The 17,947-nt window shown below is 34.1% G+C and overlaps 1 protein-coding gene and 1 long non-coding RNA gene across 2 annotated transcripts in view; both read left to right on the forward strand.

Moving 5' to 3' along the window:
- Positions 1-17,947, forward strand: part of sns (sticks and stones) — a 340,736-nt gene that overhangs the window by 3,790 nt on the left and 318,999 nt on the right. The gene's annotated exons all lie outside the window — the stretch shown is intronic.
- Positions 4,485-7,303, forward strand: LOC140745944 (uncharacterized). The gene is made up of 2 exons (XR_012102721.1): positions 4,485-5,528; positions 5,725-7,303. It is a non-coding gene; the product is annotated as an uncharacterized LOC140745944 (long non-coding RNA).

Consider the following 17,947-nt stretch of genomic DNA (forward strand, 5'->3'; position numbering starts at 1 on the left):
AAATCTTAATCGAATTTTAGTTATATTAGTTCTCTTTTTTTTTAAATTACGACTCGTCGCAGCGGTCACTATACCGGTCCGCCGTACGAGGAGTCCTAGGTTCGATTCTTAACAGGGGAGAAATCTAAATAGTAAACTTAGATGTCTTTCCCTGGTCTGGATGTTTATATCCATGTCTATATGTGTCCATGGTAGCGACGACACAGAGAATCCTAGTGTGGGGCTAGGAGTATGAAGCGTTATTTCATTATCCAAATTAATTAGGTAATCTCCTTATTTTAAGTGACAATTTACTATAATTGTATGTCTTATGAGAAAAAAAAATATTCTTCCTAATTTATTATTTTTTTGAAATTATGGTCTAATTTTGACTACAGTCAATTAAACAAAATGGACAGGTACAAACTCATATTTTTATATATTCAAATCGCGAACTGAGCTTACAGTAATTTTGAATAACAGACAATCTTCAATTACGTTTATTCGTTAGTATATTTAGGACTAGCTGCCCCGGCAAACTTGGTACCGCCTCAAAATCTATTTATCAAACATATTTCATATAAAATATAGCCTATGTTACTCATGGATAATGTAGCTTTCAAATGGTGAAAGATTTTTTAAAATCGGTCCAGTAGTTTTTAAGCCTATTCATTACAATCAAACAAACAAACAAAGTTTCCCTCTTTATAATAGTATAGATTTGGTGACAAAACCCGTTTGCTAAAGTTTCGTTGTTTCAAAGTGCTACGTTTATTACTCCCCCATACGGAAATCTTCAACTTGTTTTTGCTTTCCCCATTTAGAACTTTGGGAATATTCCTTTCCTTGTGCAGAAATGTCTATTTTATGTAATTGAGTCGCAAACTAGCTATATACCTGATGTTTCATTGCCTGATGGACATTGCTGCCTATAAACTTTAATTAGGTATTTATAGGACTGGAGTCTTAATTGAGGGTGGCCACTAACGATAAGTTAACTAAGCAGAAACCTCGTGTCTATCTAACCTAACATAACCTAACTAGCTAGAAATATAGCGTACGTTATTCCTACAATTTGGACAAATCGAACGAAATTTCATATGTTAAAATCCGTCACGCGTTGAGCTGAAGGACTTACTAAATAATGATACATACATACATAATGCTCGATAAACATAACCTTCTTCAAACGAGAACATTACTCTTCTAAATCCAGTAAAAAAATATCATATCGGTTCAAACTCTCAAGCACCAATTCAGACACTTTATTCTTAGATTTTTTAAATCTCTTAGACAAGTAAGTTTCTAATGTAGTTTATTTAATACTGTTTAAGACGAAATACCTAACATGATGTAGTTATATGAGATAAGTGATTTAACCCAGTAAAATGAAAAAATACTATTACAAAACTAAAAACCACGCTAGAAGCGCCTACGCAAAATCCTTTAACTGACGATCCTGATGAGGAGAATGTGACAATTTTTTAAAAATCGTTTATTATCATCAGTTCGTGATAATCTTTAAAACAATTGGATTAATCATAAATTGATTTTTACCCAAAATCGAGTTAAAGATTCCGTTACATATACATACATACATACATATATATATATATATATATATATATATATATACATATATATATATATATATATATATGTCGGAGGAAGAGTCAGAGTTATTTAATATAGCTTTAGCTATACTGTTACTTTAGTATTTTAGTAATGTTATTGGTACTTGATCAATCGAAGTCATTGTATAGCTTTCGTATTAGAATCAGAGCAGAGACTTAAAAGGTCTCTAGTGGGGTCGAGGTATGTGGCGGCGCGGTGGGGAAACTTTGATAAGAACTGATGTGAGTGATCGAGGTGGATCATTATTTCGTTGTGCTTTGGAGCGTGTAGTCACTACCTTGAACCTGCTGCTCAAATCCTTTGTTTGTAAAGTAATAGTAGTATTATAGTATAGTTATTTTGTAAATCCGAAGTTATCATGTAAAGAGAACAATAAATACTGTGATTACTGTATTTGTGCCTGCATCTACCCTATGACAACGCCCACAAAACCCATAGATTCTATCAATGATGTCGATGAGAGCCGTCCTTCTCCGACATCAGAAGTGGGATCTGTGCAGGCACAAAAGACTTAAGTGAATTGAGTGTAACAAATAACGGCGGCGGTGTTCAACGAGAAATAGTAAAATAACAATTACTTGTGGAGGAGCTGCGCAACTTGCGAAAGTTGGTCTAAAGACATCACCTGAGTTTCATCCTGAGGAGGTGCAACCTGACGACTGTGATTGTTTGGTTGATGAACAGCTGAAGTCAGGGGAGTATTTTTTTTCTCTCTCTTTTATTGTCTGAGTGTTACTATGAAAGATTCTGTCATAAATATTGTAAAATTTTAAGATTTTTTTTTTCTCTCGATTATTAGTGATATTTTACAATGTTGTGAGTGTTTCGTTGTCCATATGTTTATGCGAGATGGGTTATATTATATAATTACTACAGCATAGATCAGTTTAGATAATCTATTATTTTTGTCCATTCAGGACAAATTATGTGTTATTAGTTCGTTCCTTTGTAACGTGACATTTTAATTGTAGACAAATATGAAAGTCTACAATACAGGACCTTAATCTTATCCCAGATTTTACATTTTTTTATTAGCTCGTGGACAATTTGTTATTTTTTGTCATAGCTGTTATAAATGTTTCAGTTAAACCAACGGAAAACTACACTATGTACGAAATTCCAAGTGCCTCAATACGACGATGGCTATGACGAGGCTACAAGTCACCTGATGATATAAGCGTGCCGCTGAATTTCATATAAGAACGTGCAGTTGGAGATTATGGTCAGCTAAAAACAAGTAAAACCTTTCATCTGACTGTATAGGACATAGTACACGAGTGGACGTGTATTGTATAAAGCCCGAGTTCTTCACACAATTTGGTGAGCAATATTCATTTTGTTTTTGATTCTGATGCTAATTAGGATAAAAAAGAGAAATAATGGCCAGAAATTAAAATACCTGATATAATGATAAAAAATGTAGATTCTTGCATTTTATTGTGAAATACATTTAAGTACTTTGTGTTTATGACGTTATAATTGTATTTTAAGCTAAATAAAAAAAAAAAGGGAGGAAATTTATCATCCAAGAGTTGTTACCAATTTTATTAATAAATGCGTAAGTCATTCTGAAATATAAGTCAAATAATATAACTGTTCGTGTGACGCAAGATAACATTTTTGTATGAAAATTTTAACCACATTTATAATCTCCTTTAAGAGCCACTTCTAAAGCCGTCTGTATGGTTTCATGCAAGTTAATAGAAGCATATGGTATTAGTTACATATTTGTGACATGATAATTATTAACGTATGAAGGAAATTAGGAATTAAATTACGAATACTTTGAAGGAATTAATAGGAAAGCAGTTTTCTTTTCAATGATTGCATTTCACAGTTTAGTTTTTGGATTGCAAAATGTTACTGTTAATATATCAAATCTGATTGACGACTGACGATTTTAGATATACTCGTACAAGTGATAACTAATTTTGTTACCCATACATATAGATTTTGATAAATGAACGTTTTACGTATGGGAGTAATGTTTCGGGCAGTTTGATCTATTTTTTTTACTGTCGAGATAGCGCCGCTATAATAATATAATATAAAAATAACTAAGATTCGGATTAAATTTTGAGAGTTACTAGAGTATTTGATCCAAAGTAATATTTTTCAAACTATTATTATGAAAAGGTGTCCTCAAGTAAATGCTCACCTATCGCATCAAAACGAAACGTGACAGTACAATATTAATTATATTTTACTAGATTATGTCTGCGATATTGGTGTGATAATAGTCAATATTACACTGTAATGGATGTGATATGTCTTTTATTTTTTTCTCGTCGATATAAACTAGTTTGAATTTTTGAAGAATAATGTAACACAGAAAAAAAAAATGTCAAAATACTTATTAAAGAGATTATTCGCTACATAACAATATTTATAAACAAACACTGTATAATTTCTTTGTGACTTTAAAATTTTCCATAACTAACATAATTCTTACTTTTTTTGTTGCTTGTGTCCTTGTTTACATCATTACTAGTGTATTTGTTCCGTAGATTTTTTTTTTTTCGATTAGTTAACTGTACATAATATCTCGTATGTATCTCGTACATTTGAAGTATAAACGACATAAAAAATATTTCTACCAATGCGGAGTATAAAAAAAAAAAAAAAACCTTTTTGGGCTTACATTGAGCTTCCAGTGTCGTCGCTATATACGTTTTTTTTGGATTTTTATTTTGTTTGGATTGGTATTTGTTTTGGAGACTAAAGCATTCAATTTCTTTTTATCAAAATTAGTAATTGATAACTATACAATTTTGATTGATTTGGATTAAAGTTATCAATTTTACAAATTCGAGTCTAGCGTGTTTTCATTGTAGAATTGCTGCCCTGCTTATTTGTTAACGTGTTTAAACACATATGGCTAGCTAAGTATTAATAATTATAAAAAAAAAATCCATGTCTATAAATATTGTTTAAAGTATAGAAGAAGCCGTATAAATAAAGATGGTATAAAATTAAATCAACGTACCAGTGGCCGCTCTTTAATTGGCGTCGTGGTTAGAATAAGTTATAGTATGGGATTATGATTATAAAATATTTAAGAAAAAAAAAAGCAGTGATAGCCTAGGGGTTGAAGCATGGCTTCTCGATCGCTGGGACCTAGGTTTCAACTCCAGGCACGCACCTTTTAGTTTTTAGAAGTTTTGTGCGTATTAGAAATTATTTATCACTTACTATTGTCGTGATGGAACACTTCGTGCGGAAACCTACCGAGTGCTTAACTTCTATGTGATGTCTACAAAATCGCAATAAAGACAATCGTACATGTATTTCAAATATGTTTTTTTTTTTCGTACAGTAAGCAAATAAAATGGGCAAATATGACTTATTTAAATGTCAAAGCGCGAGGTTTTAAAATGTAATCTTAGAAGAAGAAGTAACAATAACAATGGCCTTAATTGTACCAACTGTCCACTGGGTTTTAAGTTTGTTAGTAGCGTTGATAGACGTTAGTAGCGTAAGTGTATCAGTTATAGTGTACTATTAAAATAGTATATAGATTTGACTAACTAAGGTGATATGATTCTAAAGGTGATATGACTATGCAAATAGGATGCATATACTTAGGAAATACTTAGGTACACGTCGTGGAGGCTATGCAAGCGAGGTAAATGCTTTTTTTTTAACAGCAATATGATGGTCCAAATACCATGATAGTAGATAATACGGCGCGAAGGCTGTGTAAGTGAAGTGAAAGCTTTCTAACGGCGATATGATCGTTCAGAAGGCTTTAAGGGATGGCGTAAAGGTTGTTTAAGAGAATTAAAGAAAATATATTGTGTACGTTAAATAGGCGAGGTGGCCATTTAACGGACTGTTTGTATTATGTGGATATATTGGTTAAATAGGCGAGGTGGCCATTTAACGGATGTGGATATATTTGTTAAATAGGCGAGGTGGCCATTTAACGGATGTGGATATATTTGTTAAATAGGCTAGGTGGCCATTTAACGGATGTGGATATATTTGTTAAATAGGCGAGGTGGCCATTTAGCGGACTGGTTGTATTATGTGGATATATTTGTTAAATAGGCGAGGGGGCCATTTAACGGGCTGGTTGTATTATGTGGATATATTTGTTAAATAGGCGAGGTGGCCATTTAACGGACTGGTTGTATTATGTGGATATATTTGTTAAATAGGCGAGGTGGCCATTTAACGGGCTGGTTGTATTATGTGGATATATTTGTTAAATAGGCGAGGTGGCCATTTAACGGGCTGGTTGTATTATGTGGATATATTTGTTAAAAAGGCGAGGTGGCCATTTAACGGACTGGTTGTATTATGTGGATATATTTGTTAAATAGGCGAGTTGGCCATTTAATAGACTGTTTTAATTATATTTATGTATAAGTTAAATAGACGTGGTGGCTGTTTAACTGAGGGGAAGATTACTTGTGCCCCGATTATATAGAAAATTGTTTGGTGTAGGTAAATGTTTCTTTTGTACAATAGTTGAACGAATAAGTTTATTTTGACGATTGGTCCTTGGAAGTATATCATTGCTTACATAAAGTGTACGTTTTATTAATTTGGGACGCAGTGAAGTAAAACATTACGGGGCAATTTTTACGCACTGGAACTCTCGCTTGTTAAATGTAATAAGAACCAGTCATTGTTTAAGTATAAGTGTAAAGTGGCTAGGTAAGCATCGTCACAACATACCATTCTTAATTTTATAACGTAGAGGGTCATAGAGAGCAAATTTATAGCCACTTATGTCTTGAAAGGAAAGAAATTCCCAAGAATTTTTAACACATTGGCATTTGACACCTCATAATACAAAAATGCCACTTGAAAACTAAGTTGGGTTTAGTTTATGACTTTGGCTAAGTTCCATGACAGATTTCGAGTGATATGGCGTCCTGTTTTTAACGTTTGAGAATTTCTTAATGATTAACATTTTAGGACCCCACTTAAGATTACACTTTGACTGCAATATTTTTGTTTTAAGATTGTTTAAATGGTCAAATGTATGGGTGCCAATAAATCAACAAAGGGTGAAGGGTGAAAGCATTGCTTAATGTGACTGAGTGTCGTGAGACTCGTTATTTAATATTTAACCATACAACTCTCCAACCATCCATCTATCAGCCTTGAAAGTCCACTGCTGGACATAGGCCTACCCAAATCCGCGCGACCTGGTTGGGGGATACTTTGGTCTCCTTTTGATCAGATGTGGTCCCCGTTCGAGGTCATTCCTACCATACAGTTTTACCAAAATAAATATGTTTCATTTCAGATAACAATTGCACTCATCCTTCAAGGTCACACGAGGACGTGTGAAGCGTCAGGATGGCCGTGTCGGAGGAAGAGTCAGAGTTATTTAATATAGCTTTAGCTATACTGTTACTTTAGTATTTTAGTAATGTTATTGGTACTTGATCAATCGAAGTCATTGTATAGCTTTCGTATTAGAATCAGAGCAGAGACTTAAAAGGTCTCTAGTGGGGTCGAGGTATGTGGCGGCGCGGTGGGGAAACTTTGATAAGAACTGATGTGAGTGATCGAGGTGGATCATTATTTCGTTGTGCTTTGGAGCGTGTAGTCACTACCTTGAACCTGCTGCTCAAATCCTTTGTTTGTAAAGTAATAGTAGTATTATAGTATAGTTATTTTGTAAATCCGAAGTTATCATGTAAAGAGAACAATAAATACTGTGATTACTGTATTTGTGCCTGCATCTACCCTATGACAACGCCCACAAAACCCATAGATTCTATCAATGATGTCGATGAGAGCCGTCCTTCTCCGACATATATATATATATATATTTCTACAATATGGAGTAGCAGATGAGCATGCAGTCCACCTGATGGTAAGTGCTACTGCCGCCCATGGACATCTGTAATCAACCCCAGATAGGATTAGATATTCCCAGCTGAGTTCGGCCACAGATACACATACATAGAGGTCAAGTTAATAAAAACACGTTAAAAAGGCTTCTATTACAAATTTGAATTTTTTAAACTTATTTCTGGATAAACACTAAAATTTTCAGACTATTCTAAAATTATGAGAGTTACAGACCGGAAACTCAGTTATTCAGTCTGACTAAAATTAGTTTAAAACATTAGTCTCCGTTTAATGTGACTCAAATTTTTCTGAGTCAGATTTTAGTTAGTCAGTTTTGGTGTTGAATTTCATATCTATTTTGAAATTGTGAAATAATGTTATTGATAGTTCCTGGGGTTAGGTAAGTTGTTTTTTCGAATTATATACTAAAACAATCTGACCAGGCAAACGTTGTGTTGCCATTAAATAAAAAAATGTTAAGGTTGAACAACCCTTATCACTTAGGGGTATGAAAACTAGATAGTAGCCGATTCTCAGATCTACTAAGTATGCATATAAAATTTGGTGAAAATCGGTAAAGCCGTTTCGGAGGAGTACGGTAACTAACATTGTGACACGAGAATTTTATATGTAAGATGTATGCTTTAAATTTTGAATAATAAAGGGTAAACGTATAAATATTATTTCTTACATATTTTTTTAAAACGGCCATTTTTATATTTATTAAGTATAGTTATTATTCCATGATATAGGTGCAATAATGCAAAGAAACTGAATAATATTTTAAAACATTTAATATTTATACTTAGGATGTCCTCTATCGTGAATACAGTTGCTTCGAATCATATAAATTTAGTCGTCTGCATCCGGGAATCGAATCCGAACCCTCTGCGTATCAGACAGTTTTAAAATCTTTAGAAAACCTTTGAATAAGTCCTTAAAAATCAATTAAAATATTTCCTCTGTGTTACGCTTACTATCTATGTTATAAATAAAACACCCAAAAACCACTTAATCCATCCATCATTACGTGCTTCACCGGGAATCAAACCTACACCGCACCCACAAATCATACGACACGTCTGAATCATACCCGAATGTCACACAATTTGGTAACTCGATCGGTCATTGAAAACAGAACTGGTATTGTGATAACGGTAAACGCCCACCTCCACTGGCATTAATATTAATTAACTGTTTAATTTATCTACTATTTATGGCGTGATTACAATGTTTCACTTTCCCCACTGCTATCTCTACTCCCACTCGCTCCTCATCAACACATTACTGTCCCACTGGGCCCGGGTCACCTCTCATAATGAGAAGGATTAGGCTATAGTCCGCCGCGCTGGACAAGTGCGAATTGGTAGACTTCACATATTTTTAAAAACTTGTCCCACTCGCCCCACTGTCCCCAATTGAAAAATCTGATAACCATTTTTATTGACCTCTCATATGTATGTCAGCGCATACAATAAAGAGATCAAGCTGTATTTCTGGTTCTAGAATACCGATTTTTATAACTTGTAGACTATAACCTTCCATAATCAACGAGCTCTTAAATCCAAAAATACATTTTAAAATGCGACTGTTACTTTGAAAACTAAGTTGAAACGCCTCATGTAAGTAAGCTTTCCCTTACCTTACAACACTTACCGTCAGATGGACTGCATGCTCGTCTGCTACTCATAAATTAAGCAGAACACAGCTATTAAAATAGCAACACAGCAGCGCTAAAAACTGCTGTTATACGAACGAAATAAGAATAACAGAAGTGCCATTAGAAATCTTTAAAAACTTTTTAATTTATCTTATATATACAATTCTCGTGTCAATTCAATATCCTAGGTGTCTAATTTTATAGATACCAGATGATCACATGATTTTATTATAGAATATTAAAAATGATAATGACTTAATAAATTATAATTAATTTTGTTATCGTGGGAGCGAATATGTTTTTGAAAATCAGACTATGTTATACGTAAGACATATCTTTTTTATCTATCAAAAAATATGTATATTTTAGATATCATAGGTGGCAAAACCTTTTGTAATTCGACATTGATGGCACTGCCGTCACACTTATTACTTCTTTATAACAGCAATGTTATGTTATGTTATAAGTTCTTATGTTCTTGTAAGAAGACAAGTATGTGAGGCGTTCCAATTTAGTCCTTAGCTAGTTATCTCAATTAGGCCCTCAGGTAGTTTGTAGCCAATCTCAGGTAGGACATTGATCATATCTGGAGTTGATTATAGATGTTCATGAGCGGCAATAGCTACAAACCTTTAGGTGAACTAAATATTAATTTGCTGTTTTTTGTGATATTGAAATAGCGAACGATCATGCAGTCCACTAGTAGCCACCATAACTTTAATACTAGAAATAAATTATCAATAACTAAATATAGATTATGTAAGGGTATATTTCATGGGTTCGCTACTACAATAAAATACGCGACCACATCTTGAATCTCACAGAAAAAAAGTTTATACTTGTCATTTTACAAACGCTATGTAAAAAAGCGTACTATAGGCTGAATGATTAGTTAACCGATAAAACGGTGTGGTCTGAAGCAGCCCCAGCTCCACATGTACCACTAGGTTAAGAGCCGTTGTATGATTTTTTTTTTAAATATGTGTGTTATGGAGTTTCTTTCGCCGCTTCTTCTCCATAACGAAACACCTTATGGCGTGGTGGTAGTTGTATTGACTTTCAAAAAGTGCTCTGTAAAGAACTTATTTTGAATTAAAAAAAATGATTTGATTGTATTGATTTTACTTGATGGTAAGTGCTAACCGTGGATTGAAAAAAGTATAGAATAGGACACCAGTCATTAAGAAACTTTCATTAAACCTAGATCATTGAGACCAATATCCCAAATTAATAAAAATGTTAATTCGTTAATAAGTTTGAACTAATAGCGTCGGTCGTGGGAACGTATCGTGCGGCTAAGAAAAAACTAACTTGCCGGACCGGTTTGGAAGCCTTACAGGATGTACATCCGTTGCCGGTCCGATAAAATTAAAATGAATGGAGCCGATATACCGTATACTATACATATATGAGTATGTAAACAAATTTCGCGCGTCGGTGTGTCGCTTGTACCTTCAATTCGTAAACCGTTTCATTCATATATTATCATATCGATATAATAATATACTCTTAATTGTACCTCTAAATCTATACTAATATTATAAAGAGGAAAACTTTGTTTGTTTGATTGTAATGAATAGGCTCAAAAACTACTGGAAAGATTTTAAAAAATCGTTCACCATTCGAAAACTACATTATACACGAGTAACATAGGCTATATTTTATATGAAATATATTTGATAAATAGATTTTGAGGTAGTACAAAGTTTGCCGGGTCAGCTAGTAATTAATATACAATTGTTTAGCCTAGTTACCAAAGATTGAAATTTAACAATTATTTCACACTTGAAATTGTCAAATTCCGATTTTTGTTGGGCAAACTTTAATAGGTTTAGTATTAAAATCGGAAGAAAATATATCGTAAAGAATAACCGTTCATTGATACGAGTATATTAGCGTATCAATAAAGATACAGCTATCCGTAAAACAATAACGATATTAATGGCAATAGACATTTCCGGCTGCTAAAAGAAAATGAAGTCCAAATCAAATTTTCGAAGTAGCTTTTTAATATTCGCTGTCCTTGTTCGATTTTCAACTGTCTTTTTTAATACTTTTATTTTAACTAGGTGAGAAAGAGACGAAGGGAATTTAGTTTCAATATGTGTCGACTGTCGAAAGAGCGTTTCTCTATTTTTGCAAATGAAACTACCAACTTGACATTAGTAACTAGATTTTGATACCAATATAATAAAAAAGTTTTCTGTGTTAAAATAAATACCGCAGAATAACACCTTTGTAATTTTGTGACCGGCAGACAGCAGAGGCTCAGTACTAGAGCTTCGCTTTTATCCTGAAAAACCTAAAAGCATTGTAGCCAATATTTACAAAAGTAAAGTACTAAAAGGTGGTAAAACTTGTGTGTTGCGACCAGGTAGGCACCGCCGTCACACTTATTTCTAGCCTTCGCCTAGCTAGCTTCGGTGGTATGCCGGCTAACTTTTTGTTTTATAATATAGGAGTAGCAAACGAACATGCAGTCCACCTGATGGTAATGGCTACTGTCGCCCATGGACATCTGTAATCAACCCCAGGTAGGACTAGATATTATATTAGGCAGAAATAGGTGTGGCGGTGGTGCCGCCGGAGTCAAACCATAAAGGGTTCTACCACCTTCAAAAATTAACTCACATAATTATGAGGCGATAATCTTAGTCTTCAGGAATTAAAGAAAACACCATGAAATAATGGCGGGTATTTTTTATACAATTAATTACCATAATTAATAGACACACACTTAAAGCACGTGCTTCGAACATGTCACCATGTGTGATAGACTATTTTAGTCCCAAAACTGCGGATACAGTTTTTAGACACATATGTTAGTAATTATTCATTATGTATGTGTAATATTTAATTATTAATTATTATCTTTTCAAGGCGCTAATTATTTAGTTACGCAATATGGTGTTACTAATAAATTACTTGTAAGCTAATAAAAAAAATATCTTCAGCCCACGTTAGTTGGCTACTGGACATATGCTTATTTTAAATAATAATATTTCAATTGTTTTTTTATAATATAGGAGTAGGAGACGAGCATGGACTGCATGATATGCATGCACTGCATGACTGCATGGTAAGTGGCTACTGCTGCCCACAGACATCTGTAATGAACCCCAGATAGGATTTGATATTCCTATCTGAGGTTGGCCACAGATGCGCCGCTACCTCTGAGTACAAAGCTGGAACGCCTCGGGAAAGTCTGTCTCCATTACCATACCCTTCAAAACGGAACACAGCAGCGCCTAACATTGCTGTTATTAGGCAGAAATAGGTGTGGCGGTGGCGTCGCCGAAGTCGAACCACAAAGGCTTCTACCACCTTCAAATGTTTATACAAATGTGGGTAGGAAAAAGCTAACATTGATTCTAACTTACGTTGATTATTAAAAATCGATTTATACAAACTATTGCCTATCAAAATTTACCAAAATTTTGATACCTGACAATTCCTGCCTACAAGTTCGATGATTGACAATTCCTGCCTACTAGAAGTTGCTGAATTTTAGTAGGCAAAAATTGAACAGATCGTTTATTAATAACAGACGTAAGTCCTCTCATGGTCTACAGATCTATGACATTAATATGAAAAAATAAAAACTATTGCAATTCTGAGAAAAATATACTTACCTATTTCGATAAACGGCTAGCATTTCGTAGAAATTAATACATATATTGGATTTTAAATCTAAAACGCAGGCATAAAATTTGAACGACTAGTTATTTTACAACACTAAAAATCTAAATTAAAATTTTGCATTTCTAGGCAAAGTAAGCAACTAGAATTTTGTAGAAATCTATATATGAGTTTTTAAATCTAAAACACCAGTATAAAAATTTAACAACAATTTATTTAATTTATTTTTATTTTATTTTTTAAATTAATATATGAATATTAATTTTAGCTAAATAAATTGTATTAGTTTTTAGGTTCTATGTTTTTGCAACTTATAAATAAAGAATTATTATTATTACGGAAAAATTAAAAAATCTAAATTTAAATTTTGCTTTTCTGAAAAGTATGCAAGCTATTACAAAATTATGTCAAAACATATCCATTGATGTCTTAATGCAAAACTTTCAAAATAATTTCGTTACCCCAATTAGCAAAACACTAAAATAAACGGGTATCCCCCACCGACATCTCCCACGTGGTGGCAACGGCCACCACATGTGAACACAAATAGGACTATAATAATACAATACGAGACTTTTTATATTATACTAGCTGACCCGGCAAACGTTGTGTTGCCATATAAATAAAAAAATGTTAAGGGTGAACAACCCTTATCACTTAGGGATAAAAATAGATAGTAGCCGATTCTCAGACCTACTGAATATGCAGATAAAATTTGGTGAAAATCGGTAAAGCCGTTTCGGAGGAGTACGGTAACTAATATTGTGACACAAGGATTTTATATATAAGATCATAGTAGCAAATGAATATGCAGTCAACTTAATTGTAAGAACCGCTTTTAGACATAATATACTCCATATAAGATTAGAGAACTAAGGTTTAGTCCGCGCCAAACTGCTAGTCCGTTCTGAAGTTGTTGCGCGCAGGTTTAGTTAGCATAATATACTCCGTAACGTAAGGGCACACTAACACAGCTATGTAACCGTGGCCGAGAGCGGACTAGAAGTTTGGCGCGGACTATACACCATACATTCGTATGAGTGTTTTTATAATATAGGAGTAGCAGACGAGCATGCAGTCCACCTGATGGTAAATGCCTACAACGTAGAAGGTAGAACCCTTGTGGTTCGACTCCGGCGGCACCGCCACACCTATTTCTGTTATAACAGCAGTGTTAAGCACATATGTTGTTTGAAGAGTGTAATAAAGGAGATATCCTTTTCCGAGTCGTTCCAGTTTCGTCCTCAGCGGTAGCGGCGCATCTGTGGCCGACTTCAGTCAGGAATATTTAATCCTATCTGGGGTTGATAACAAGTGCTCACGGAGAGCGACAGTAGCCACTTACCACCAGGTGGACTGCATGCTCGTCTGCGGTTCCTATATTATAAAAAATCTATTACCAATAACTTATATATTTGTAAGAGTAACAAATACAGTTTAGTGTTCGTAAGGGTGTGAAAACGAATCTCAAGTGCACAACCCTTTGTTGATCAATCAATGTACAACAAATGTTTATTTTTCAAGGCATTTCGCAAGCATGTGTCGGGCGAGGCGTGGGACCCCGCGCATGTGTGGAGCGTATGTGGTACTGACGTCACATGTACAGTCGGCTTCAAAAGTAGATGGAAGGGTTGAGGTTTTAAAAATGTTTATACACCCAAGAATTCATAAGTATCTAAAACACATACTAGACACAGTATATGTAAAAATAGCTAACATCACCAATATTATATGTCATTGAGTTCCTTTCTACACAGTGGTGTTCATTTAAAATGTGATGGCATTAACAAAAAAAAAAGAAAAAAAGAGTAACAATTCTTATGAAAAAAAGACAAACCAACTGAGTTTCTTACCAGATCTTCTTAGTTGAGGTCGCGTTCCGATCCGGTAGTAGTTTAAGAAAACAATTAAACAATTTGTAAGTGCTTCCGTAGCCGTTTCAAATATAAATATATTTCATTTCATAAATATATTTTATTTCATCTACTTTTGAAATTTTACGTTTATTATGGTGTGAATTGTGATCGGCTTATGAACACTTGGGTGTATAAGTATTTTTGAAACTTTAATCTGTTCATCTACTTTTGTGGCTGTCTGTACATACGAGTGTACTTAATAAAACTGACTGACAGAATATAAGTTAAATCGGTGGGTTTAGGAGCATGAAATTTTGCATACAATTTTCAAATGATTTTTGGAGGAAATACTCATAAGAAAGGGTTTTAGAAAATTACTAACAGAGCTAAATAGGTAATGAAAGCTTGCAAATGAAATGTATAAATAAATGTATTTCTGAACAGCAGAATAGAAATGTGAATTTTATTTATTTTTTTTTACTTTGGAAATATAATTAGGATCAAAATTTGCAAAATTGCAGATTCCCGTCCATCTTATGATAAGTAGCCACTGCCACCCACGGATATCTGTCACAAATATATTTTTTTATAATATAGGAGTAGCAGATGAGCATGCAGTCCACCTGATGGTAAGTGGCTACTGCCGTCCATGGACATCTGTAATCAACCCCAGATAGGATTAGATATTCCTACCTGAGGTCGGTCACAGATGCGCCGCTACCCCTGAGGACTAAGCTGGAAAGCTTGAAGCTGGAAGCCTCGGAAAAGTATGTCTCCCTTACCACACCCTTCAAAACGGAACACAGCAGCGTTTAACGCTGTTGTTATAAGGTAGAACTAGGTGTGGCGGTGGTCCCGCCGGAGTCGAACTACAAAGGGTTCTACCACCTTTAAACATTACTTAGAACGGGGGTTCTATCGATGTTAATAACAGGTACATTACCACTCTTGAGTCTGTACCACGGTACCTCTTTGGTCGAATCATTTCTATCATAATTAAATTTACTTTAATTTTCAATTTCAAAGACATAGTAATTTTAAATTTCTACTTTTCTGACAAACAGTTACGAAACAAAGACAAGCAGACATAAATTTATGGGAATAAATGACTATTTTATTACACTACATACTACATTTTATGAAGACATAAAAAGTTGCTGTTTTTATTGAGATAGGAATAAGCTTTAATGTGCATCAATTTTATGGTCGGATAGTGTTTTCACGCGATTTCTCTACGTGGTTCGACACTGGAGGCACCATTGTGACTAGGGTTGCCACCTTTTTTTCCTACAGATAAAGTATATTGATTATTATAAGTAAGAAAAAAAGTACATAGGATCAAAATAAAGTACACGTTCTCCATTAATATATTTAAGTTAAGCTGGCGAGTGACGACATCGATTCAGCACCAATCGAAAAGAAAAAATACTTACAACTAAACTTTTAAATCAAATCATACGAAATAAAGTATTTTCGTGTACTTTATTGTTCTCATAAAGTATAGAGTACAATTACCTGAAATAACGTACAATACTTTATTATAAAGTACGGGTGGCAACCCTAATTGTGACACTTATTTCTGCTGTATAATTGTTGAGCGCTGCTGTGTTCTGGTTTGAAGGGTGTGATATGGTACACACTGATGTGGAGTAGCAATTAACACCTCGGGTATTGCAGGGATTCTGTTGTAGACCTTAGGTAAATCGAATCCTATCTGGGGTTGATTACATTCGTTTAGTTCTGTAAAATAAGAATAATATCACACATATTTTGACCCTATAATAGTTGTGTTAAGGGGTGTTATGTTCTGGTTTGAAGGCAACCACGTGAGGCGTTCCAACTTAGTCTTCAAGGATTACTACTTATTTGTAATCTACTTATTTGTAAGATGTTAGAACCCCCTGTGGTTCAACGCCGGCGGCACCACCGCCACACCTATTTCTACCTAATAACAGCAGTGTTAGGCGCTGCTGTGTTCCGGTTTGAAGGGTATGGTAAGGGAGACAGACTTTTCCGAGGCGTTCCAGCTTAGTCCTCAGGGGTAGCGGCGCCTCTGTGGCTGACCTCAGATAGAATCTTAATATCTAATCCTATCTGGGGTTGATTACAGATGTCCATGGGCAGCAGTAGCCACTTACCATCAGGTGGACTGCATGCTCGTCTGCTACTCCTAAATTATAAAAAAAAAACCCAAAATGATGGCTAAAATATCTAAATTCGATCACAAATGCGTGTATTGGAGGAATAAAATTTGAATACCTTATATCCAAACGAGTTAATGATAGGTTTAGGATTTTTAAAGACCTAAGATTTTGAGGGCTAATGGATCTTAGAAATAGATTAGCGTAGGGTAACCTAAGTTCATTTGCAATCATGTTTAGCACATAAGTTAGTTTCGGTATCGTGGGCGGGTCTGCCCAGTCCCTTCACTTCATAACGGTGGGTACCAAATTACTGTTAGATGTTTTACGATCAAAATCTAATTTATTATATGTATTATGGCGTTTTACAAGTTTTATTTTATTTCAATTTTGGGAACATTTCAATAAATAAAAGTTTTTTTTCATGTGGTCAAAAGATTGTAATAAAATAGAGAAACGAACGAAATAATTGTTAAAATATATTTTAAATTGTCTGTTTTTCTACAAGAGGGGGTTTTGAAATAGTCTTAACCAATTTTCGTTTTTAAATTAAAAAAAGACACCCTGTCTTTTTTTAATTTAAAAACGAAAATTCGAGATCTAACATTCAAATATTCTTTAAACTTCAAAAAATCATAATCAATTAAAACACTTAAAATATAAATAACAAGGGTCCCATCTAAATAATAAATAAAAAAAATCTTTTTTATATTTTTTTTAAATCACATTCATTTTGAAGTAAAAATTCTTGTACCTGCAAATACGTTCAAAGGAACAAAACAAAGAAACACCCATTCAAACGCCTTACAAGATTTCCAAAATAAAATCTCCCATACGCGTGATCAAAGTGCGAAGATCGTACAAGTTGTTCAAATAGAATGATTTCCATAGGGAACGGCTATACAAACGAAACAAGCAGACAGGCGCGGAGACAAAATAATTGCCTCACAGCGTGCCGCCTACATGCTGTTTTGATACTTGGTCTAAGTTATGAGCGGTAGCGGGGGTTAGGACGATGCGCAAAATATCCAGTCAGAATTTTTTGGAGGTAAACATATTTGTTACTTTTTTAATGAAACTTGGGAAGATTGTCGCGTGGAGTATCAAATTGTGGGACTGAAAAGCAATATTATATGTGTGTGAAATCTTGAAGCCGTTATATATCGGTTTATCGTTCTAAAATTAACCTTCAATTGACAGATACAGGTTTATATTTAGTATTA

This window comes from Epargyreus clarus, unplaced genomic scaffold, assembly GCF_041222505.1.
Source record: "Epargyreus clarus isolate Ecla_fem2 unplaced genomic scaffold, WU_Ecla_fem_2.2 ptg000011l, whole genome shotgun sequence".
Taxonomy (NCBI): Eukaryota; Metazoa; Arthropoda; class Insecta; order Lepidoptera; family Hesperiidae; genus Epargyreus; species Epargyreus clarus.